Below are 24,167 nucleotides of genomic sequence, written 5' to 3'. Positions count from 1 at the left end.
GGGGGGGTCGGCGAGGTGGCGTCGCGCCCACTTCCCAGGTGGGGAGACTGAGGCCTGGGTGCCAGCCCTCCCCGTTCCGGGCGCTGGGCTTCAGAGGATGTCTGTCTGTCCTCTCTCTCTCTCTCTCTCTCTCTCTCTCTCTCTCTCTCGCTGTGTTTTCTGAGGTCTGAATGTTAAGTCCCAAGTTTTTCTTTATATTGCCACCCGAGTCTTATTTCTAGAACTTTTTAGCGCACGTACATCCAGGGCAGACCCACCAGCTGCTAAAGTAAAGGTGCTGGCCAGGGTTTCTAGGGCTCCCTTCACATGGAGAGCACAGTTCAATCCCGTGGTCCTGGGTGAGTGAGCGTTTTGGTTCTTGAATCCCCTTAAGGCCCTTTGTGGTCCTTCTAAGGGTTCTGACACGCAGGTGGAGAGGCTGCCTTACAAATACCCAACAGGTGGTGGTTCGGTCTCCAGTTGGGCTGTGAGGCTGTTAGAGAGTTGTTTTTCCCTCTGGTTTCTTTGGGAATACCTGCTTGTGAGCAGACGTGGCTCCGCCTGTCAGTGAGAGGAAGAGGAGACTCAGAGCAGTTAATCCTACTTGAGATAGACACTGCAAATAATGATTCAGCCAGGTCTTCACCACTGGGGGTAAAAGTTTTGAGTCATTATAGAGTTTTGTATTGAAGTAATGCCCACATTTCCTGGTTTGACAAGTCACTGTTTGTAAAAGTCATGCTAAATGTAAGAACATCGTGCATTTTAGAAAAGTAATTCTGGGTGTGTTGTCTGATGATATTTTGCTTATTGTAGGTTAGGAACTTGGGTTGCTTTTATATTGCTTATACTGGTGTTCTGTAATATTGGACTGTAAAGCCAAAAAGAGAAAAAAAAATCCCCCTCCCCAAACAAATCCAGACTTATTGAGTTGCTTTCTTCCAAAATCAGGCGTAACTTTTAAGGATATACTACTTGTTTAAAAAAAACAAACTACTGCTTGTCCTGTTTTTAAGTTTATGTACTTTCCAGAATATATTTCGTAAGTTGCTATTCACTATAGGAATGAGATGGATGTTTGTTCACTTGGTGTGGAGGGGACAGTAAAAGCCTTATTTCAGAAACTCATTGAGGGGCCCTTAGGAAGATTTTCAGCCTCCTCCAAGCAGCAGTACTTCTGGGGCTCATATAACTGAACTAACTATATGCTGATACCTTGATTTAGGTTCTGTTCTTCCTAAATTATTCTTTAAACTCCAGAACAATAGCAAAATGTATTCAGTGTTTTGGGGAAAAATTTATCCAAATGTGTCACTTTTTTGGGGGGGGGTTCAGTCGTGGGGCCTGCACTCTGGGCCTGGGCGCTGTCCCTCAGCTCTTCAGCTCAAGGCTTGCGCTCTACCACTTGAGCCACAGCGCCACTTCCGGTTTTTTCTTTTTTGCTTATGTGATGCTGGGAAAGGAACCCAGGGCCTCATGCATGCAAGGCAAGCGCTCTACCACTGAGCCACTTTCCCCAGCCCCTGCGTCACGTTTTTTAAAAAATGTATTTATTTTATATTTTATTATCTCTAGCTTGTGCAGCCATTATATAAACCGTATCTGGAAGTTTATTAAAAAAATACAGTGTTGGGGCTGGGAAAGTGGCTCAGTGGTAGAGTGCTTGCCTTGCATGCATAAGGCCCTGGGTTTGATTCCTCAGCACCACATAAGCCGAAAAAGCTGGAAGTGGTACTGTGGTTCAAGTGGTAGAGCGCTAGATTATAAGGGTGATCTTCTCTGGGACTGGTTTGGTTTGTGGTGCAGGGACAAGTTACCACACACTTAATCAATCAATCAATTAATTTTGTCGGTCATGGGCTTGAACTCTGGGCCTGAGCACTGTCCCTCAGCTCTTCAGCTCAAGGCTAGCACTCTACCACTTGAGCTACAAGTGCCACTTTTGGTTTTCTGGTGGTTTATTGGAGATAAGAGTTTCACAGACTTTCCTGCGAGGGCAGGCTTTGAACCTCTATCCTCAGATCTCAGCCTCCTGAGTAGCTAGGATTACAGGCATGAGCCACTGGTCCTGGCATCACACTTTATATTCTACACAAGGGAATGGGCTGTAGCAAAAGGCACTGATAGTTTGCAAAGTGTACAGAATCCCAAAGTGCATTTGTATTTGTTTATGCAATGTCCCTTTAAGATCATGTACATACACATAAAGCCCACCCTTCACACAGCACTCACACATCCAATTACTTGGCTGATTTATTTTCCATTCTGACCTTTGCAGCTGGTAGGAAAGAAGGGGAGTGAGTATCAGCAATGCAGGTGGACGCCTGAGCATGAACTTGTTTTTCTTATATGAATATCGAATGTGAGGAGTGAACGTTTTCATCATGTAGAAATAAAGGCAAAACAGGAAAAAGTTACTTGTTTAAAAAAGAAAAACTGCACTGCTTTTGTTTTTCATCAGACATGATAAGACCATCAGTGCAAGTGTATATTATATCACAAATGGGGTTTGACACTGAGTGCAATTTTTGAGTCTTTCACTGGGGATTCTTGATGTTTACATAGATTTTAAACAAAAAGGAAGTTTTCAGGCTTTATGATTTTGCACGAAACCCACAGATGTCTCCAGCAGCCTGGCAATTTGGAGCTTGCCTGTTGATTGTTTCTATGTCACCATGTATCTTACTGTAGAATTGCTAGGTAACATTCTGAATTAGCTTGGATTTGTACCTGTCTGTAAAGATTGTCACTATGATTGCTGGTAATATTACATGATAATGGATTTTATATCCACACAGCCAGACATGCAGTGTTTCAAACCCAAGTACATTTTCATTAGTTTATGCTGAGTATTAAGTTATTTTCCAATGCTCATATGTTTATTGGGCACCTTTTGTGTACCAGGCAATATCTATACCCTGGAGGAATTGGTTCACTAAGCTCAATAGATTTATCCTTTAAACATTAGGCATACTAGAGTTTTGTAAGCCAAATGTTTAAAAATTCATTAGGGAAGGAATCCTTTTTTAAAACAAGTAATTGGTTGCTAATCAATATTTTATATGAAGCATTTTCCTCTAATTTTACTTTGCCTAAAACATAGGTTTATCCTCATCATTCATTCAATACATCATTTAACAACATTCTCTACACAGATACTTATGAAGCTACTATATGCCAGGCCCTGTATGATGAACTGGGGATTTAGCCACAAGCAAGAGATCCTGGTTTTTATGGAGCTCACATTGTAGTTGGGAGAGACAGCAAAGCAGCAAGCAGATAGATCACCAAGGTAGTTTCACATTCAAGAAGCAAATTGGGGGCTGGCTGGTGTAGGGTGGCATTTCCTATGAGTGACAAGAGGGCACTCAGCATGCTTCCAAGCAGAGCAGCAAGAAGGAGGTCTGATGGCTGGAGCATAGAGTGAGCTTGAGGCTGGGGAATTTGTCTGGGAAGATTGGGGAGAGTACTGGGCTGGGCTTTGCTTTTAAGTGCAGTGGGAAGCCATAGAGGGTGCGAAAGGGAGGGTTGACATCAGCTTGATGGTATGTTTTGAATGGAAGCAGAGTGACCACTTAGGTGCTATTGTGGTTCTGGTAGGAGGTGAATGTGGTAGCTTAGACTTAGATAGTAAGGAAGGAACATTGTTATCTTCTGAAATGATGTAACCCAGTGGCTTTACTGTCTTTTTTTTTTTTTTTTTTTGGTTGGTCTTGGGACTTGAACTCTGGGCTTGAGTGCTGTCCCTCAGCTCTTCAGCTCAAGGTGAGCGCTTTACCACTTAAGCCACAGCGCCACTTGTTTTCTGGTGGCTTATAAGATAAGAGTTTCACAGCCTTTCCTGCCCAGGTTGGCTTTGAACTGAGATCCTCAGATCTCAGCCTCCTGAGTAGCTAGGATTACAGGCATGAACCACTGGCGCCAGGCTTTACTGTCTTTTATGTCTGAGATTGGTTCAGATGACCCAGGCATCTAAGCATATGTGTGTGTGTGCTGGGGCATAAACTGAACCGCATGCTCTTGCTCAACTTTTCCTGCTCAAGGTTGGGCTCTTCACTTCAATCCTACCTCTACTCGTGGCTTTTTGTTGGTTATTTGGAGGTAAGATACTTTCTTCTGGGGGCTGGCTTTAAGATAAGACTTTTCTGGTTGGCCTATGTTTGAATTGGGATTCTCAAATCTTAGTCTTCTGAGTAACTAGGATTACAGACGTGAACCACTGATGTCTGGCCTAATTTCTTCTTTTTTTGGGGGTTGGGGGGAGTCTGGTCATGGGGCCTGAACTCTGGGCCTGGGCGCTGTCCCTCAGCTCTTCAGCTCAAGGCTAGCGCTCTACCACTTGAGCCACAGCACCACTTCCGGCTTTTTTCTTTTTGCTTATGTGGTGCTGAGGAATCGAATCCAGGGCCTCATGCATGGAAGGCAAGCGCTCTACCACTGAGCCACCTTCCTAGCCCCCTAATTTCTTCTTATGTTTTTTTTTTTTTTTTTTTTTTTTTTTTTTTTTGTCGGTCGTGGGGCTTGAACTCTGGGCCTGGGCGTTGTCCCTCAGCTCTTCAGCTCAAGGCGAGCGCTCTACCACTTGAGCTACAGCGCCACTTCCGGTTTTCTGGTGGTTTATTGGAGATAGGAGTCTCACGGTCTTTCCTGCCCGGGCTGGCTTTGAACCGCGATCCTCAGATCTCAGCCTCCTGAGTAGCTAGGATTACAGGCGTGAGCCACCAGCGCCCGGCTCTTCTTATGTTTTGAATACAAGTACTTCATATCCTTTGATCTAGCTGCTCCAAACCACAGCATTTAGGCAGACCTGTCTTGATCCCAGGTTTGTTAATTTACCTTTGAGGCCTCCAGCAGACTAGAACAGCCCAACTTGCCACTTGGACTTGCTCTTGTGTTTAGCAGCCCACACACAGCACAGAAACCTATCTGTAACTTTTGAGTATTTCTTTCTTTTTTTGGGGGGGGGGTCCGGTCATGGGGCCTGAAATCTGGGCCTGGGTGCTGTCTCAGCTCTTCAGCTCAAGGCTAGCGCTCTACCACTTGAGCCACACAGCACCACTTTCAGCTTTTTTCTTTTTGCTTATGTGGTGCTGAGGAATTGAACCCAGGGCTTCATGCATGCAAGGCAAGCGCTCTACCACTGAGCCACCTTCCCAGCCCCTTTTTGAGTATTTCTTTAGTTGTCAGTTCTTCTGTCTTGCTTGAAGTGAGTCCCTTGTTGGTTTGGCCTTGCAGAATATCACAGATTAATGTCACAGTCAAACTATTCTTTGAATTTGAAAAATCTGCTGCCTCTGCTAAGTAAGCTGGTATAATCTGGACCAGGATTTCAGCAGAGCTGTGCATTTATTAACATCAGTGAACCCATATCAAAACATTGTCATGAGAGCCCATTATTTGCATTGGCATTATACACTGTGTGAATTTGGTGTAGTGACATTTATCAGCTTGTCATAGTACATTGAAGAGTATCACTTCCATCCATATGGTTTATGCTGTCTATTCCTCTCTCCCTTCTGAACCCAAGACAAGTCATATTTTTAGGCTCTGTAATGTTGCCTATAGAGAATGTTATACAGTTGGAATCCTACAGTATGGAGATTGGCCCCTTTTACTTAGTAATAGGCATTTATGTCTTCCTATTTTTTTAAATAAGTGCCAGTCCTGGAGCTCGAACTCAGGACCTGGCACCTTCCTTGAGCTTCTTCTCAAGGCTAGCACTGTTTCACTTGAGCTATAGCTTCACTTCCAGCTTTTTTGGTAGTTTAGTGGAGATAAGAGTCTTGCTAACTTTCCAGCTCGGGCTGGCTTCAAAGCATGATCCTCAGGTCTCAGCCTCTTGAGTATTAAGGATTACAGGTATGACCTACTGGTACCTGCCTTCCATATCTTTGTATGGCTTGATAGCTCATTTCATTTCAGTGACAGTCCATTATTTGCATGTCCTATTGGTTTTCCCACCTTTAGAAAAGCAGAGTTGAATGGATCTTGTAAGTTGCTTCAAAGTTTTTGCAGTTTTAAATAAAGCTACTGTGAACAGCTGAGTGTAGATTTTTTTCCCCTATGGGCATATGTTTTTAACTCTTTGGGGTAGATAAATGGAAACACTACTGCCAGATTGTATACCAGTGTGGCTATGCCATGTTGTGTTCATAGCATCAATGAATGAGTTCCTTTTACAGCACAACCTCACCAGGATTTGATGATGTAATGTTCTAGATTTTGACTATTTTAGTAGCTATGTAATGGTATCTCATGATTGTTTTATTTTATTTTATTTTTTTCATGATTGTTTTAATATGCAGTTCCTAGTGACTTATAATGTGGAGTCCTTTTCTTTTGATTAACTTTTTCCCCCCTGATGCTAAGGTTTGAACTCAGGTCCTTACACTTGTTAGGCCAGTGCTTTACCATGCCTCCAGATTTTTGCTCTGCTTATTTAGGGTCTTACTTTTTGCTCAGGCTAGTATGGACTGTGATCCTCCAATTTATATCATAGCTGTGATAACAGATTCTTACCACCATGCCCAGCTATTGTTTGAAATAGAGTCTTGGAAACATTGTCCCTGGGCTGGCTCTGAACCTCCAACTCCTGATCTCAGCCTTCTCAGTAGCTAAGGTTATAGGTATGAGCCTGTAACCTTGATTATCTTTTAGGGCAGAACGAATAAATTGGTCCTTTTGATTCTTACTTCATAATACACAATACACAATACCTATAACTTCTATAGAAAAACAAATTTTTGCTTAGTTGTTTGTGAATCTAAACCAAAGTATCTGACTTCCTTGTTGTAAAATTTTATTATCTCTGTTTTTGTGACTGGGAGAGTGATAAGCTAGTACCCTACACTGTTAGGTTTATCTGAAAGACACATGGAAAAAGAATTTCCTTCATTTTCATACATTTTGGTGCTTTGCATGTATATTGTTTTCATGGGCTCTGTTAACTTACTTTGAACTTGGCTATGTTAACTTTGTTAAGCCTGTTTTCTTATCTGTAAAATGAGCTCCACATTTATTTGTCCTGTTTTTCTTTGTATTAAAAAATAGATCTATTTCTAATTGAATAATATAAAAATCCATTTAGGAAATTGTGACGATCATCTGCACATATAGACTGTTTCAAACCTGGTTGAACGGGCTGTTGCACACATGTGGGGTTGAGTGCTGTGGGTACAGAGTTGAGAAGACACCATCCAGCTTTTGAGTCTCTTACAGTCTAGTGGAGAGAGGAGAGATGTGAAGATAATTTAGTTGTAATGGGATAATATAGATGTATGCTCAGGGAATCACGGAGCCAGGTTTCTGAAGAGACTGGAAGATGAGGTCTGAGTGAAATCTTCAGACAAGTGTAATTGCAGGTTATGATGGAGTAGACGATGAAAAGGACGAGTTAGGAAATAATAGTGGTAGTCCTCTCCATGTTTCAGAATTATTCAGGGTTGTTTGCCAACTCTGTTGACCTTGTTTTTGAGACCAGCCATTTTTACCCTCGAGGAAGGCATGTTACGTTAAGTCAATTAGCCAGACCCAGTGAGAATGAGTTGGGAGTGACCCTGCTCCCTCATTTCGCATACATTGCCAATACTTGCGGCAAGCATGGTGGTTGTGTTGGTGTAATTTCATCACATAATTATGCAGTAGTTGTGGATTAATTTCTGCATCAGAAGCTAAGACTTAGAACCGTGAAGTCCTTGATGTAAATAAGACCCTAGTTTATGGCAGAACTTAGACCCGAGTTACTTTACTCCTGGTGTATGTGTGTGTATGTGTGCTTGTGTGTGTGCATACACAGGCATGCTGGTACTGGTGCTTGAACTCCAGGCCTAGATGCTGCTTTGTTTCTCAAGGCTGGTGCGCTACCATTTGAGTCATAGGTCTACTTCCAGCTTTTTGGTGGCTAATTGGAGATCAGAATCTTGCAGACTTTTCTGCCCAGGCTTGCTTTGAACTGGAACTCTCACATCTCAGCCTCCGGAGTAGCTACGATTACAGGTATGAGCCATAGGTCTGGCTGACACCTGATCTTTTTTGTACTTTGGTAATGTTGCCATGATGGCTTGGTTTTACTCTGTCTTCAGAATGTTCTACTGAATTCAAAACTAAGTCTTTAGAACAGAATATTGCATTTCAGAATAATTAGAACTGAAAATTTCATGTCAAGATGGCAGTAGGGAACTGGGTAAGGAAACAAAGTCTTGGGGTTGGGGTGGGCATGCATCCTTTGACATGTGAGGTGTCACAAAAGTTACCTATCTGCAGCCTGTTTGTATGAATTATATGCAGGAAACAAGCATGGTCTGAGTATTTACAGGGTGTGAAAATGGTTAAAATTGAGGTGGTGGCTTTGATCCCTCCCAAGAGGTCACAGCAACCCACTGATTGCTTTAGCTCTTTTCACAGAGCAGCCTTGCAAGATGAAGTAGAAGTGAAATGTATTTCTTCTTTAATATAGGAGATTGATTTTTTTTTCTGGGAAAAATATTACCTGCGAAGGGCATTTAAGAGGCATTTCAAGGGCATTTAAACTGATCACAAATACAACAAGGAGGGAAAGAGAACATTATATTCTGGAATACTTCACATGTACCACTGTGGTGATGAGAGTAACCACGTTCTGTGATTTATGTAATTCTCAGGATAATTGTGTTGCTAGCCTTACTCAGAGCTTCATGCACCCACTGGTACTGCTTAAGTCATACCTCCATCCCTGCTTTTAGCTGGTTATTTTTAAGATAGGCTCTTCCTGCCTGGGCACACATCTGCTTTAGGCTTTCCTTAGTTTCTGGGATGACAGCCATCTTCACAATTTCCCTCCATTGATATGGGGACTCTTGCACTTTTCTGCCAAGGCTGGCCTGAAACCGAGATCCTCCCAATCTCAGCTACTATCTTGGGATAACATAACCAGTTGAAAACTTTTCTGCCAAGGCTGGCTTTGAACTTGACTCTTGATTTCAGTTTACCAAGTACTTTATGACTGCAGATGTGAGCCACTGGCAACTCATATATAGTTTATAATTATATTTTAAATAGGCACAAATTGGTATATATTTACTATGTTTAACATGATGCTTTAATGTGTAGTAACACTGTAAAATGACTACATTTAGCTAAAATGTATTACCTCGCATGGTTATTGTTTTTTGTGGTAAGGACAATACTTGAAATCCATTCGCTTACATTTTTGAAGAATGTGGTATACTGTTAATGATGTGATAAGATGTCACAGCCATTAAAATTAAAGCATGAATTGTCTGGCTCAGAGTTCATGTTTTATCTATGTTGTCTCTAATAAAGAAGTGGTAGTATGTTTTTAGAATGTGAACTTTTTTCACTCTCTTAGATGATAAGCATAAAATGTCCAACTAACTTTATTTTTTTAAAAAAAACAGGTATACAAGCTCGAAACTATTTAGGAAATGTAACATATATCAACATCCCTGAATTTCATGATATTCTTGGTTAAGGAGGGAGGAAAACAAGAAAAGATGAAAGAGTGGTCAAGATCAGAAGAACATGAAGGGCAGTTAAATGATAGACCACAGGAAGTTAGTTTTGATGTGACCATAGCCTGAGTTACCATTTTCTTGTTATCTTGTTGAGGTGTTTTTTGTTTTTGGTTTTTTTTTTTTTTTGGTCAGTCATGGGGCTTGAACTCTGGGCATGAGCGCTGTCCCTAAGCTCTTCAGCTCAAGGCAAGCACTCTACCAGTTGAGCCACAGCGCCACTTCCAGTTTTCTGGTGGTTTATTTGAGATCAGAGTCTCATAGACTTTCATGCCTGGGCTGGCTTTGAACCTCAATCCTCAGATCTCAACCTCCTGAGTAGCTAGGATTACAGGTATGAGCCACTGGCAACCAGCATTGTTGAGGGTTATAGATTGTTACCACATCTCAGAAACTGACATTCCTTTCAAAGCACATGAAGTCATGTTTTATGTGTATTTCATTTATCTGGAAAGGTCTCTGTATTTTGTCTTTTCTGAATAACTTCCTCAGAGAATCCCCACCATGCTGGCATTTCTTCTAAATACAATGGTGTGGCAGAGTGGAAGTAAGCATTGAAGGCTGGGGGCCCAGGTTTACTCTTATTTGCAGTTTAGCCTTGGTAGGATGACATAGGAATGTGATCATGGCCCATTGCTCATCTTGTTTGGGTGCAAAGTGACATGATGTAGATAAATGTAAACTCAGGCTTTCTTTAACCAGAGTTTGTGTAGAAATAACTAGATGAATACCTAGTGAACGTCTTGATCTTGGGCAGATTACACTCTGGTGGGCTTAAATCTTGATATGTAAAATGAGCACATTGTGTTGTGTGGTCACTGATTGGTCTTTTTCAGAATTGGAATATCTGACTACCAGTCAGGCTTAGCATCTTTGATGGTCCACCTCTGATGAGGAGTGAAGGCTCCAGAATCATTGGACTGGGACAAATTCCTTCCCTCCCCATCAGCAGTAGAAGGACCGTGAGCATTTACTTCTCTTTATCGGTCAGTGTGTTTATTGGTAAACACACTGCTGAGGGTTTGATCACATAGCATTCTTAGAGCAATGCAGCAGCAGCTTTGAATTTGTGGGTTGAGAAGACTTTTGCATTTGCCTTGTTGTTGTTCAAAGATGAAAAACTAAAAGTTCCCCACAGGTGCTATGGCTCTCCCAGAGGTACAACTAAGATTAAAACAAGATGTTCTGACACTTTACATCATTTGGCAATCTTTGTAATATCTAAATTCTGTCTGTTGTTTATTATTCTGCACATGAGTTAAACATAAACCCTGGCTAGGTAACACTGAACAAGAAGAAATTGCTTTCATCAGGCCACCAGTAATAGATCAGATAAGAGCAAAATGGGGCAGAGAAAATGAGATTGGCTTCTACCTTTTGAGTATTTTTATTATTGTTGGTGGTGGTTTGTTTTTGTGCCAGTCCTAGGGCTTGAACACAAGGCTTGAGCACTGTCCCTAGGTCAGGGCCTGGGCACTTACCCAAGGTCATATTCTGAACCTTTGTTTTCCCTTATCTAAAATAGATGGGGGGTACTATTCTACAGTTTCTGGTAGTTTGTCAACACTGAAGAGTCTAGTAGCAGTGACTCACCCCTGTAATCCTGGCTACTCAGGATGCTGAGATCTAAGAATCAAGATTCAAAGTCAGCCTGAGTGGGAAAGAAAGTTTGTGAGACTTTAATCTCCAGTTAATCATCAAGCCGGAAGTGGAACTGTGGCTCAAGTGGCAGAGTGCTAGTCTTGAATCAGAAAGCTAAAGGACAGTACCAAGCCCTGCATTCGAGCCCTAGAACTGGCACAAAAAGAAACCAGTGCCACCACCACCACCACCACCAACAACAAAAACACTGAAGAATATGTTCATTATCAGAAAGTAATTTGCCAGCCCAAAACATAGATTCTCCAATTTTAGAAAACGTCACAATAGGAAGGAAGCCTGTTTGTTGGTAGAGTTTATAATTGTAGGCCTGCCAAACATAAAGAATAAACCAAGAATGATATTTTGAGAAAGTTCTTTTTACAGGGTGGACCCAAAGGAAACCAGTCATTAGGTGAAAATAAACGAAGAGTTTTGAGACAATATTTGCTTGCAGACATTTACACAGGCCTATTGTGATACTCTCCATTGTGTCTTTTTTAATGTTAAAAAATTAACAAGTTTCTAAATATAGAATTGTAGAACTTCTACAATTAGATTTCAGAAACACAAATCAAAAGTCTTATGCGTGGTGAGTTTGTAATTTTTTGTTCCTTTTAAACATCTATGTTCAAAGCCTGGTGACTGGAAAGGATTCCAAATTGTATCCCATTTCTAAAAACACATGAATGTGCCAGGCACTGGTGGCTCACACCTGTAATCCTAGCTACTGATGAGGCTGAGATCTGAGGATCATGGTTGGAAGCCAGCCTGGGCTGGAAAACCAGTGAGATTCTATTTTTCAAATTACCAAAAAAAATCTCAATTGGAGCTATGGCTCTAGTAGTACAGTGCTAGCCTTGAGCAAAAACAAACAAAAAACAAAAAAAACCCCTCAGGGACAGCTGAGTTCAAGCCCCAGGACTAACATAAAAACAAAACCAAAAACCATAAAGCAATGCATAGGAATATATTACCCTGATGTTTTGTAAAGCAGACTTTCAATTCTGCATCCCTCTCTCCCTTCCTCCCTTCCTTCTTAGACACTTTAGACCAATAAGGAAATTTTATAGCGAAGACATTTCATCCAGATTAAAAGCAGACATTAGGACTTAGTGTGATCTAGAAAAACGGGAGGTTCATTTCTGCAGCCTGACTCTGTGACCTGGTGCCTATTATTCCAGCCTTTTGTGTCCTTATTTCCTGACCATTGAAATGAATAGGTTGAATGAGTGGTTGGAGGTTCCCATCCCAGCTGTGAGATTTGACAGTCCAGACAGGAGAAGCTGCATAACCAAAGATGTAGAGGCGGGACTTGGACAGGCTCAGGACTCCTGTAAAATGTGGTTGGTAAAAAGGTAACTGTCAGGGAAACCAAGTGAAATAAGGCAGCAAAAGAGGGTCTGCAGGTTGACTGTTTTGATAGAGGTTGAAGAGAAGATCTACAAGGCTCTCCTAAGAGTTCCATTGGAACTGTGCTTCTGAAAGATGAGGCTGAGATGGAGAACAGGATGCTTAGATGCAAGGTTAGGCCTAGAGGCTGGGCCTCAGGTGGGATTGGGAATCTTTTTAGGATCTGGCTGAGCTAAGTGCAGGTCTGAATTATCATTTGGGGCTCATGCCGAGAGAGAATATATACTGATGGCTAATGAAAGATGGAACAAGGGGAAGTGTGTATGAGCCAGTTTCCATGTTCCAAACTCAGTTGGTAAACCAGGAATGGAGGAGAAAGACTTCAGGGGGAAGAGCTTGAGTTTTATGTGTATTTTTTCTTTTGTTTGCTTTGGTTTTGTGCTGGTTCTGGGGCCTACGTACTGTCTCTTAGCTTTTTTACTCAAGCCTGGCACTCTACCACTTGAGCCACAGCTCCACTTTTAGCTTTTTGGTAGTTAATTTTAAATAAGACTCTTATAGACTTTACTGTGGCCGTGAACCTCAATCCTCAGATCTCAGCCTCCTCAGTAGCTAGGATTACAGGCATGGGCCACCTGTGCCCAGCAGATTTGGGTGTTTTTAAAATCAAGGTGTCTTAAAGTCTAGGTGATTCTTGAGGTGATTGGAAATGTGAGTCATATTTAGGGAAGAATTCAGAGGTTTAGATAAAGATTAAAAAATCATATTTGTGGACCTTGGCAGGAGTGGGGAGGGGGAGCAGATCTGAGAGCAGGTCCTGAGAAAGAAAAGCAGAACATAGTTCTCCAGGATGTCCGCAGTGGAAGAGCATTTCATTAGCTACATTTGAAAGGAGGCCATCACATCAGTAAGATTTACTACCCTGCCTCCCTAAAATGCTAATCTCTAGTGTTTTGTTTTGTTTTTTCCTTTGCCCTGGCAAATCAAGATGAAGTGTCACTTTTGAAAATGTTGTTAGGATTCAGTGACTACAGATTCTGCTGGAATCTTGTTCCTTGATTGTAGTGGGTGGATCAAAGTTCAGCTCCGGTGAGCTGCAGAAGCTTTTGGACACACTTTAGTGCTCCCCTGGCATGGGAGGAACAGCCAGCTCTGGGCACGTTCTCAGCAGCAGCTCTTGGGCTGCTGCAAGCCAGCCTTTATCTCGTGTTGGCCTTGGTTTGGATGGTGTTCTCTAGGATTGTTCCTGAGTGTAGAATATCTGACCTCCTGAAGACAAATCAGTCTCCCAGTAGGGGAGCCCCCGGCTGCTGGGAGAGAACCGTGCCTTCAAACTCCTACCTGCTGAAACCTTTTGCTGACTCCTAGCAGAGCCTAGAAGGCAGAGGCAGGTTCTAGTGTCTATTTTGTCTTTTTTTGGCATTGAATATAGATTTAAAAAATTTTAATGGACTCATACTTGTACATATTTATGGAGTACAGTGTGGCATTCAAAAATCACTTTCCAAGAGCTCTAAGACCTCTTGATGCCCCTCTCACCGTTTGTTCCTGGTCCTCCCCAACCCCATATGAGCCCTCAGCTCCTCCTCCCAGTTTCTGCTTGGCGGTTTGCAGACACTGTGACACCCTACAGTTGTTACTGTGGTTTTTAAAGTCTCCTGAAACCAGAAATGAAACCTCCTGTGTGGCCTGATTAGCAAGAAGAAGAGTCTAGCTGTGACCCTTTCTTGATGCAAGGACAACATTTCTCTTAATGGCTTAGTTTTTTGGTTGCTTGTCATTGTGGCTTCCAGGCCATTCTGCAGGCTTATCCTGGGCTTACAATCAGCTAAAATCCTTAAATCTACTTCACATGAACTTTTGGCAAGCTGTGTCTTACTTCACGGATAGTTAATCATCTGAGACCATTTTTTCCCCCTTAACTTCTGCTGTTTTACAAGGTCCATATTTACACTTTACATATATTGGCATGTTCCTGCTGTTTTAGAACTTCCATTGGTACTTGGCTGTCGTCTATATTTTTGATTGAATTCCTTTACCTGTGAGAACAGAAATAAGTATTTACTGCTCAATTCTGCTATCGAAGTAACACTTTGCTAAGCTACAATCTAAGTTTTGTAAACTTGTTAAAGTCATCTAACTTTTATTTATTTATTTATTTGTTTGTTTATTAGTCGTGAGGCTTGAACTCTGGGCCTGGGCACTGTCTTTCAGCTCTTCAGCTCAAGGCTAGTGCTCTACCACTTGAGCCACAGGCACTTCTGGTTTTCTGGTGGTTTATTGGAGATAAGAGTCTCATAGTCTTTTGTGCCCAGGCTGGCTTTGAACCACGAATCTCAGATCTCAGCCTCCTGAATAGCTAGGATAGCAGGTGTGAGCCACTGGCACTGGCTTTATCTAACATTTTTAACTGGGAGAAAGCAAAGGAGCAACACAGTGTTGTTACTGTTATTAAGGTGTTTTTGTTACACTTAGTATTGCATAAAGTCTAAAGTGTGTAAAGGGTAAAATAGGTGATAATAGTTTATTGGTTTTCTGGACATCTGAGGCTCACACCTGTAATCATAATTACACAGGTTTAGATTTGAGGATCACTATTCAAAGCCAGCCTGGACAAGAAAGTGCCTGAAACTTTCTTCAATTAACCACCAAAAAGTTGGAAATGTAGTTGTCGCTCAAGTGGTAAAGTCCTAGTCTTGAGTACAAAAGCACAACAGTGCCCAAGTCCTGAGTTCAAGCTTCAGGAATTAGCTTGGTAGACACACGCACACACACACACACACACACACACACACACACACACACACACACACACACACACACACACACACACACACACACACACACACACACACACACACACACACACACACACACACACACACACACACACACACACACACACACACACACACACACACACACACACACACACACACACACACACACACACACACACACACACACACCCCATCAGTTTTGGCTAAAGTTCTGATTTACCTGCTGCTTGGTAGACACACACACACACCCATCAGTTTTGGCTAAAGTTCTGATTTACCTGCTCATTAAGATTACAGAAAAAGAGTGACTGCTTAGGCCAAAATGATGTGAGAAAGACGTGTTTCTGTCACTGATCTGAAGGAAGCTCAGGATTCTTCACTATGTATGTGATAGGTTTACTGAAGAATGCAAGCAATGCTGTAAAGGCTAGTGTGATGTATCTAAAAATTGTGAACACATATTTACAAGACATACCAGAACTGAGTTCTGCAACAGCTGACACCCAGTGTATTAATAAGTTTAATTTTCACACATTTGTTTGGAAATCGCCATGGACCTCATAGGTTGGCAACATGTCTTTACAGGGCTGCTCTATCTGTGCAGATTGCATAAAGCCATCAGCCAGCAATATCAGCAGGACTGAGCCAAACCATACATGGGTTTTTGTTTGCAAGGTGGGAGGCACTGAATATTCATGGGTAGTCCTATGCTATGAATTATTTTGCTGTTGTTTTTCTTAAACACCTATAGTCCTAGGTACTCAGGAGGCTGAGATTTGAGATTTGAAGCCAGCCTGGACTGGAAAAGTCAGTGAGACTCTGATCTTTAACCACCAGAAAGCTGGGAGTGGGGTTGTGGTTCAAATGGTAGAGTACCAGCCTTGAGCTGAAAAAGCTAAAGTATAGCATCCAGGCCCTGAGTTTAAGCCCTTGTACTGGTACAAACAAAAATCAAAACAAAAAAGTGATACGATGTCAAGATGAATCTGTACTGTGTCTACAATGTAATATGATCATTTTTATATGGTTATATCACTTTACTGTAATTCCTAAGGTGTGAGAATGTTTATTTGATGAAGAGGCTCATGGTTTATCAAACCTGTCAGCTTCATATGGCAGCCATTTCTTGGTATTGCCACAGTTTTAACTTAATCTACAAGTTTTTTTCTTACCTGTGTACACTCAGAGACACTCTTTTTAAAAAATACATTTTTATTGTCTTTAGTTGTACACAAGGGAGTTGCCATTCCACAGAGCAGTTTGTGAATACATCTTGATCAGAGTCACCCCTTTCCTCATTCTCCCCAAAGAGGCTTTTAAATATTTCTTGTAGTATAGGATTTAAAGTTTTGGATTTCTAAAGATTTTTGAAGTTTGTTTAAAATCTTGTTTTTATTACTTAAAGCTTTTGTATAATACATAATTTAAAAATGTGCCATTTGATTTGTTCATTGAAATCATTTATCCTCATAAATTTAAAGTCAAGCTGTTTTTCAATTTTTACAATTTTGTCTCTGAAAGTCCTTTCTAACAGTAGACAATAACCTTAGGAAGACTGGTGTGAAGAAAAATTGAGAATATTTAAAAAATTATAAAAGCAGTATAAGTAAGCTATAGAAAAATGCATGTAGATAACAATAATACCATATTCCTGCTATGCAGACCTTTTGGCAATATTGTGATTTGAACTCAGGGCCTTGTGCTTGCTTGGCAGGTGCTATAATACTTGAGTCATGTTCCCTGTTACTTTTTTTTTTTTGCTTTATTTTTGAATAGCATATCATGTTATTGCCCAGGGCTAGCCTTGAACTCAGTCTTCCTACTCATGCCTCCTAGGTTTGTAGGCATGTACCACCACATGTGAATTATTCTTTTTGTTGATAAGTACTTTTAAAACTGTATCTCTTTCTGAAACTAAGTAGAAGAAACAGCATGTTTTGTACTACTTTTTCAACATGCATTTACTACTACTACTACCACCACTACTTCCTGTTTTTGCTCAGTCACAATTTTTGGCAATAATGCCAGTGGAGTGAGGGAATTCCAAGCTCCAGCACATCCCTGGTTTCACTATTATCTTTGCAATTTCGTTTATTGTTCAGGCATATAATGTCCCTGAACAAAGAGAAATCTCAGCTGAGTACTAGGTGCAATCTTGCCTCAGTGGTTCTGCTGGAACACTGAGCAGTCAGTTAGGTCTCTGGTTTCCTCCTCATCTCTCCTACCCTATTAGCATTTCTAGTCAGCTTTACTGTAAAGAGCTGTATGGCCATTGCTTGAGAGGCTGGCATTTCTCACTCCTCAGCTGCTCCATGATTCTTTCATCAGTCATTTACACACTGTAGGAGTGAGGAACTAAACTTCCTGTCTGGCTGGGGTGCACATGGTTGTGTAAAACATTGTTCGTCACACTTCCTTAAATCAGGGCTTTGTACTTTTTGGCAGGCCCTCTACCACTTGAGCCACTAAAGCCCTTTTGGCTTTAGTTTATTTTTAGATAGAGTTTTGATTTTTTGCCGGGGCTAGCTTTGCACTATGATCCTCCTCCTTCACCTCCTATGTAGCTGGGATTACAGGTGTGCACCACCACCTACCTTAATTTTTATGAGAAAGGATTTCACTAACGTTTTTACCCAAGCTGAAATAATAATGGGATCTTTGATCCCAAATCATAGCTTTTTGGAATGAAGTTCCAAAGGCATTTATTTTGCTATGGTTTTCCTGTTCTCATTGTCACCGGTAATAGAAAGTTAGCCATTGAAAATACTTTGCCATCTAGTTCTGTAGTGAAGTAAGTTATGTTGAAAGACTAACTCAGCAATAAATTGCATCAGATTTAAATTGAATTCTATTGTTTGAAAGGACATGTAATGTTAGTTTATGTTGATGACTTTGTACTATGTACAACTTAATTTAATTATTCTAATAGACATTGGATATTACTCAATAAGCATTTGCTTTCCTTATGGATGGCAGCCTGTCATTTTCATTTCTGTGTAGATTCTCTGGTCATGGCTTCTGGCAAGCTTTCCCCATTTTCAGTTAGATTTATGTTGACGTTGGAATGGTGGGGATGTCTTTGATGCATTATTTATGTATGTGATATATACACACCATGGTTCCAAAAGAGATGAATGGTAGTAGTTGTTTTCCTATTTGAATTCTTATTGGTTTCCCTTCCTCCTCTGGGCTGGGGTCAGAGGACAAAAGTTGGCCCCTATGCATTTGGAAAAAAAATTGGGTCTTTATTCCCACTAACTTCTAACTAAAATCCAAACCATCTTCAGTTCTTCATATAGTCATTAAACCCAGAAGCATCTGTATTCCTTGGTAGTAATGGCAACAGTATTGTGATTCTTCTCCAAGCTTTTCTCATGCAGGTTAGACATCAGATCTGTCCAGACACCAGCCCTAGCTGAGTGGCTAGAGATTCAGTTGAGTTCTGGCTAGAGTTCATACACTAAGGTTGGCTAGAGTTCATACAGTAAGGTTAAGCACTTAGCTCCACAACACTGTACCCACTTTGGTGCCTGGTACATGTCCCAGGCCTCCCTTACTCCTGACCAATAAATCAAGGGTTCCCACAGCCCTCAGGTTTAATAATTTGCTAGAATGACTCCTAGAACTCAGAACTCTCTTCACTTATGTAAAGACATAAGTGAGACAGCCCATAGGGAAGGGTATGGTGGGGCTTAGGAGGCTTGTGGCCATGCTTCATGCTCTCTTAGGGTGTGCCTTCTCCACCTGCTCACTAAACTGGAAGCTTGGCATCAGTTCTGAGGAGTTCTGTGGAGGTTCCAGTACTTAGAGATGATTAGTTTAAATTGTGGGCCACTGGTAATAAACTCAACCTTTGCCCCTCCAAGAAAATAGAGCCCATAGTTCAAACTCTTTTATGGTATGGTTGATTCCTTTGGCAGTTGGGCCTCTATCCTGAGTTATCTAGGGGCAGGCCCAGAGCCACCCCAGTAGCACAGTAAATTTATGGTGGGAAGAAGGGGCTGTGATAGCAACACATACTCTTAGTGTGTCATTCAGAAAATTCTAATAGCATGTATGGGGGCTGGAAATGTGGCTTAGTAGTAGTGTTTGCCTAGAATACATGAGGCCCTGGGTTCGATTCCTCAGTACCACTTAATGAAAAAAATACCACGTATTTTTTTTTAAAGCCAGCTCTGGGGCTTGAAGTCAGGGCCTCCTGTTGATTTTTTTCCACTCATGGTTGGCACTTTACCACTCAATCCACTCCTGCATTTCTGAAATTTTGCTAGTTAAATGACAATAGGTCTCAAGGATTTGCCTGTCCTGGCTGCCTCCGAACCTTGTTCCTCAGATCTTAGCTAACTGAGTAGCCGAGCCGCCTGTGCCTGGCTATGCACGCTCATCTTTTCTTTTAAATACAAGAGGCATGTGACTTACCACTAAATCTTGCTAATATAGTAACAAACATATAATACTGTATCATAATTATTCTGATTATTTCAGCATAATTAAACCCTTTTGTATTCCCTTGTATTCTGTTTGACTCATGCAAAAATTTAATCCTGAGAAGGGCCCATAGACTTCACCAGGCTGTTAAAGCATCACATCGGTAGCTTAAAGAGTTTAAGAATCTCTGCTTTAGTCCCTGGGGTGCATTTGAGAGAGCTGGCCACCATTTGCCTAAAGAGGATTGGTAAGAATTTGAGTGTATGTTATTAAAGATGAGAGAGGGGACTACCTCTCATACATCAGCACACACTTAATACAACTTCATAGTCTTGGTGGTCACTGCAACATATGCTCACTGAATAGGAGGGTTCAGCTACTTTTTTGTTGTTGTTGTTCTTTGGTGCTGAGGATCAAATCCAGGGCCTTATGCCTAAGGGCTCTACCACTGATGTACATTCCAGCCTAATTCTTTACCACCTTTGACAAAATACACCGAACAAATTACCACCCAAAAAGTTATTAAAAATAAAAATAGCTAAGGCACTTAAAGGGATCAGTCTTCAGCTGTCTAGAAAAGTCTTATAATCCAAAAGGACTTAGTCCTGGTGTTTCTGGATTACTATTTTTGCACATTTGTTCCTTTTGCAAATATTTGTTGCATACCTACCATGTGCAGGGCATTGTGGTCGAATTATATACTACAGGATTGTGGTAGTTTTGCGAAGGTCTATTTGAAATATTTATTTTCACTTAAAGTCTTTGGGGTCATTACATTCTTAGCACATTGAGCATACACTGAATACTTGTGGTATGCCAGACACTGTCCTAGGGCCTTTGGCCTATACAAGTGAGCAAGAGAGACACTGCTGACATTTGAATGCTTAGGAATTTATGCTCTGAAGTTTGTGTTACTAACCTGAATGTGCTCCGTTGCCACTCACAGAACTTGTGTATTTTGTCAGGTTGTTGCTTCATCCTATTTGTATATGGGTCATTATGAAATCTAGAGCTGCTAGAAGAAGGGATGTTCTGATTTCACAGCCTCCTTTTAATCTGAATATATCACTTCTGGAGTAGGTGGAATGGATGCAAAGTTGAGGGTGGAAGAGTTATGTTGCCTATAGAATATATGGAAATTGTAGTCAAACATTTAAAATGTGATTGGCATTATCTGTTGCTAGTTAATGGCACAGAATGAGTTATTATTTCTCAACCCTTCTGTACTGAAAGACAGTTGGAATAATAATAAGCTTATGCATCTAGATACTAGTTTCCTAATAGTCCTGGTGGTAAGTGTTCTTAAACCATGATGACAGCCGGGTGCTGGTGGCTCACACCTGTAATCCTAGCTACTCAGAAGGCTGAGATCTGAGAATCGAGGTTCAAAGCCAGCTCGGGCAGGAAAGTCCATGAGGCTCTTATCTCCAATAAAACACTCAGAAAACCGGAAGTAGCGCTGTGGCTCAAGTGGTAGAGCGCTAGCCTTGAGCTGCCATCTCCATCACCAACAACACCCCCCCCCAAAAAAAAAAACAACACCTGATATCTTATTCTTCTGTCTAAATGGGACAGATTGTTTTGAGGTGGAGCACTGGCATCTTCAATTGTAAGAGTTTCCTCTCTCTTTCTAATAGGTCTATATCACCTGTCCTTCATCACATCCCACTAGGCAGTGTGGACATACTATGCACCATCATACCCAACGTAGTTTTATTATTGAGGCCCTTAGCAAAGGGTGAACAATGCGAAAGCAGCTAAACTGCATGGTGGATTTCTACCACCATGTCAGCAGAAACAAAGTAGTTAGAACAGGAATACCCAATCTGAATAGACTGATGGTATGTATGTAAATGATTGATCAAGGTAGAAGGCAAGTGCCACAGGAAGAAAAGTACTCCAGAGCCTGAAGATAGAGAAACAAAACAAAACCTCAACATAAGTGCACTTCTAATAAATTGTGAAGAGCAGGTAACTTAAGAATTTCCTATATTTTGTTCTCCTTAAAATGAAACCAGGGGCTGGGAAGGTGGCTCAGTGGTAGAGCGCTTGCCTTGCATGCCTGAGGCCCTGGGTTCGATTCCTCAGCACCACATAAGCAAAAAGAAAAAAGCCGGAAGTGGCGCTGTGGCTCAAGTGGTAGAGCACTAGCCTTGAGCTGAAGAGCTGAGGGACAGCGCCCAGGCCCAGAGTTCAGGCCCCACGACCGGACCCAAAAATAAAATAAAATAAAATAAAACCAGCTCCCAAAGACCCTGACTCATTTTTAATGATAAAGGAGTTAATTAATATCATATAAAAATATCCAGAAACAGTCAAAGTGGAATTCATGTTTGAGGGGCTGTTTGCCCTTTCTACTATAAAAAAAATGAAAAAGGGCTATAACCACACGTCATATCAGTGGACAAAATTAGACTGGAAAACACAAGTAATTTGCAAAATCTCTTTAGCACTGCCTCATTCATGGGTCCTGAAAGGCAACTTTCCTCTCCTTGTATCAGGGCCCATGCCTAGAGTCGACTAGTGTCAATGCCTCTGGGACATCACATGGTCTCACTCTCACTGGTTTTCATCCTTTGCTTACCTATAATCAGATCCACCCCAATAAAAACACAGCTGAAAAATTTTCTGTGTTTGGGCCAGATCTCCAAGGGCAGAACTGTATGTCTTACATAAAGGAGAAGATTTTCCTGATTCAAAGGAACTGAAGAAATAAAAGCTCCCTATGCAGGTCACAAGCAGCAAGAAAGAGAGGTCCCCATGGAGGCTATACTTTTGTTACAAACTTGACTCAAACACTGCACACGTTCAGATCAGATATAAACAGAGGGAAAGAAAAACTTTATGAACACATTCACTACCTAAGCACAAATGATCTGGTCTTTTTACTCAAATTGTTACCCCTTTTCTGAGAATAATACGGAAAATACCCAAGATTCAGATGAGTAGGCCTAGAGAGCCAGCACCTTACAATCTCACAGTGAATGAAACCAGTTAATCTGAACCAAGACGTCAGCTGTGATATATAAACTTAGGTATCTTTTTCTCCTTCTCTAGTTCCCCCACTCCATTTTAAGAGGGAAATATTGAAAGCATTTTTTAAAAAGTTCTGGAATACCTCCCTCTTAACATTCCTCTCTCACCTGTCACTGGGGCTTACAATCTACTCACAACAAGCAGAGGCAGCTAGAGTCTGTCTTTCTGAGATATCTATCATTTTATGACCAGCAAAATGCAGGTCAGCTATGACTGAGCAGAATGAATAGAGAAAAAGAATGCCTTGCCATCATCCTCTCCTTTTCTCTCTCAAGGAGGTCAAGGTCAGAACCTTGGGCTGCTTCGAGGAGCTGCTTTGGTCTGAAAGGGCCAACTCAAGATTTAAAAACAGCAGCTCTCTAAATACTAATGTTTTAACCATTTTCATAATTCATCCTGCTTTCAAACAACAACCATCTTTTTGATTTCTAATCACGCTTGATACATGTTCACTCATAATCTTAGGTCTAGAAGTATCTGCAGTTTTTTAGTTTTTCTTCCTTTTCCTTCCCCTTTCTTTCCTCCTTTTTCTACTCCTCTTCCTGCTGCTCCTCTTTCTCTTTCTCCTCCTTTTCTCTTGTTCCTCCTTTTTGTGATTTCCTTTCCAAAAACAGAAATATCCTTTTCTCATCATTGGCATATGTCACTAACACATCAACCCACATAGAACCATCATATCTCGTTGTGATAAGCAAGGCATGAATTATACTCACTGTAAACACTGTACACATTTGCTAAGGTCTGGATATTAAATATTCCCCAAAGTTTATATACAGAGTTCTTGGTCCCTAGTTGATGGTACTTCTGGGAGGTGGGGCCTAACTGGAGAAAGTGGGTCATGTGCAGTACCCTCTTGAAGAGGATATTGGGATTCTGGCCTCATCTTTGCTTCACCACCATGAAGTGAGCGCCTTGCTGCCACAGGTCAAAAACAAGGCCGAACAACCTAAAACCTAAAACCACGAACCCCAATAGCTAGAGCATGTGGGAGAGCAGTCATTTTGTCCCTACCCAGGTGTTTGCAGCCAACTAATGAGCATCTCTGGTCTCTGTTTTGGGAAGATGCAATTGACCTTTTAGCTAGTTGTAAGCCAAGAGCAGGGTTGAGGCATTAGTTCACTATGGGGAACTGACATCATTACAGGATAGACCAGGGCCCATGCCCAGCCTATGTGACAGTAGTAACATTGCTCATGTTTGTGAGTAGCATCTGTCACATTATCTTAGGAATCACATACTCAGACATGTCAAGGGGAATGATGTCTTACTCATCTGGGGTGTGTTCAGTCTTCATGACTGAGTCCAGTCCTCTCAGGCCAAACTGGTATATAATATGATGTTACACCTTGATTATGGCAGGTGGTTGCTTTGTTCTCTTTAAAATGTAACTAGGGCCAGGAATGTGGCTTCGTGGTAGAGTGCTTGTCTAGCATGCACGAAGCCC

General features: G+C 41.4%; 1 protein-coding gene across 8 annotated transcripts in view; it reads left to right on the top strand.

The window, feature by feature from the left end:
• The window catches only part of Tbc1d1 (TBC1 domain family member 1), a 179,302-nt gene that overhangs the window by 58,737 nt on the left and 96,398 nt on the right, over positions 1 to 24,167 (top strand). The gene's annotated exons all lie outside the window — the stretch shown is intronic.

Source organism: Dipodomys merriami, unplaced genomic scaffold, assembly GCF_024711535.1.
Source record: "Dipodomys merriami isolate MVZ:Mamm:240054 unplaced genomic scaffold, mDipMer1.0.p SCAF_9, whole genome shotgun sequence".
In the NCBI taxonomy this organism is placed as follows: domain Eukaryota; kingdom Metazoa; phylum Chordata; class Mammalia; order Rodentia; family Heteromyidae; genus Dipodomys; species Dipodomys merriami.
The sequence above is the reverse complement of the archived record's forward strand: the minus strand, read 5'-3'. Positions and strand labels throughout refer to the sequence as shown.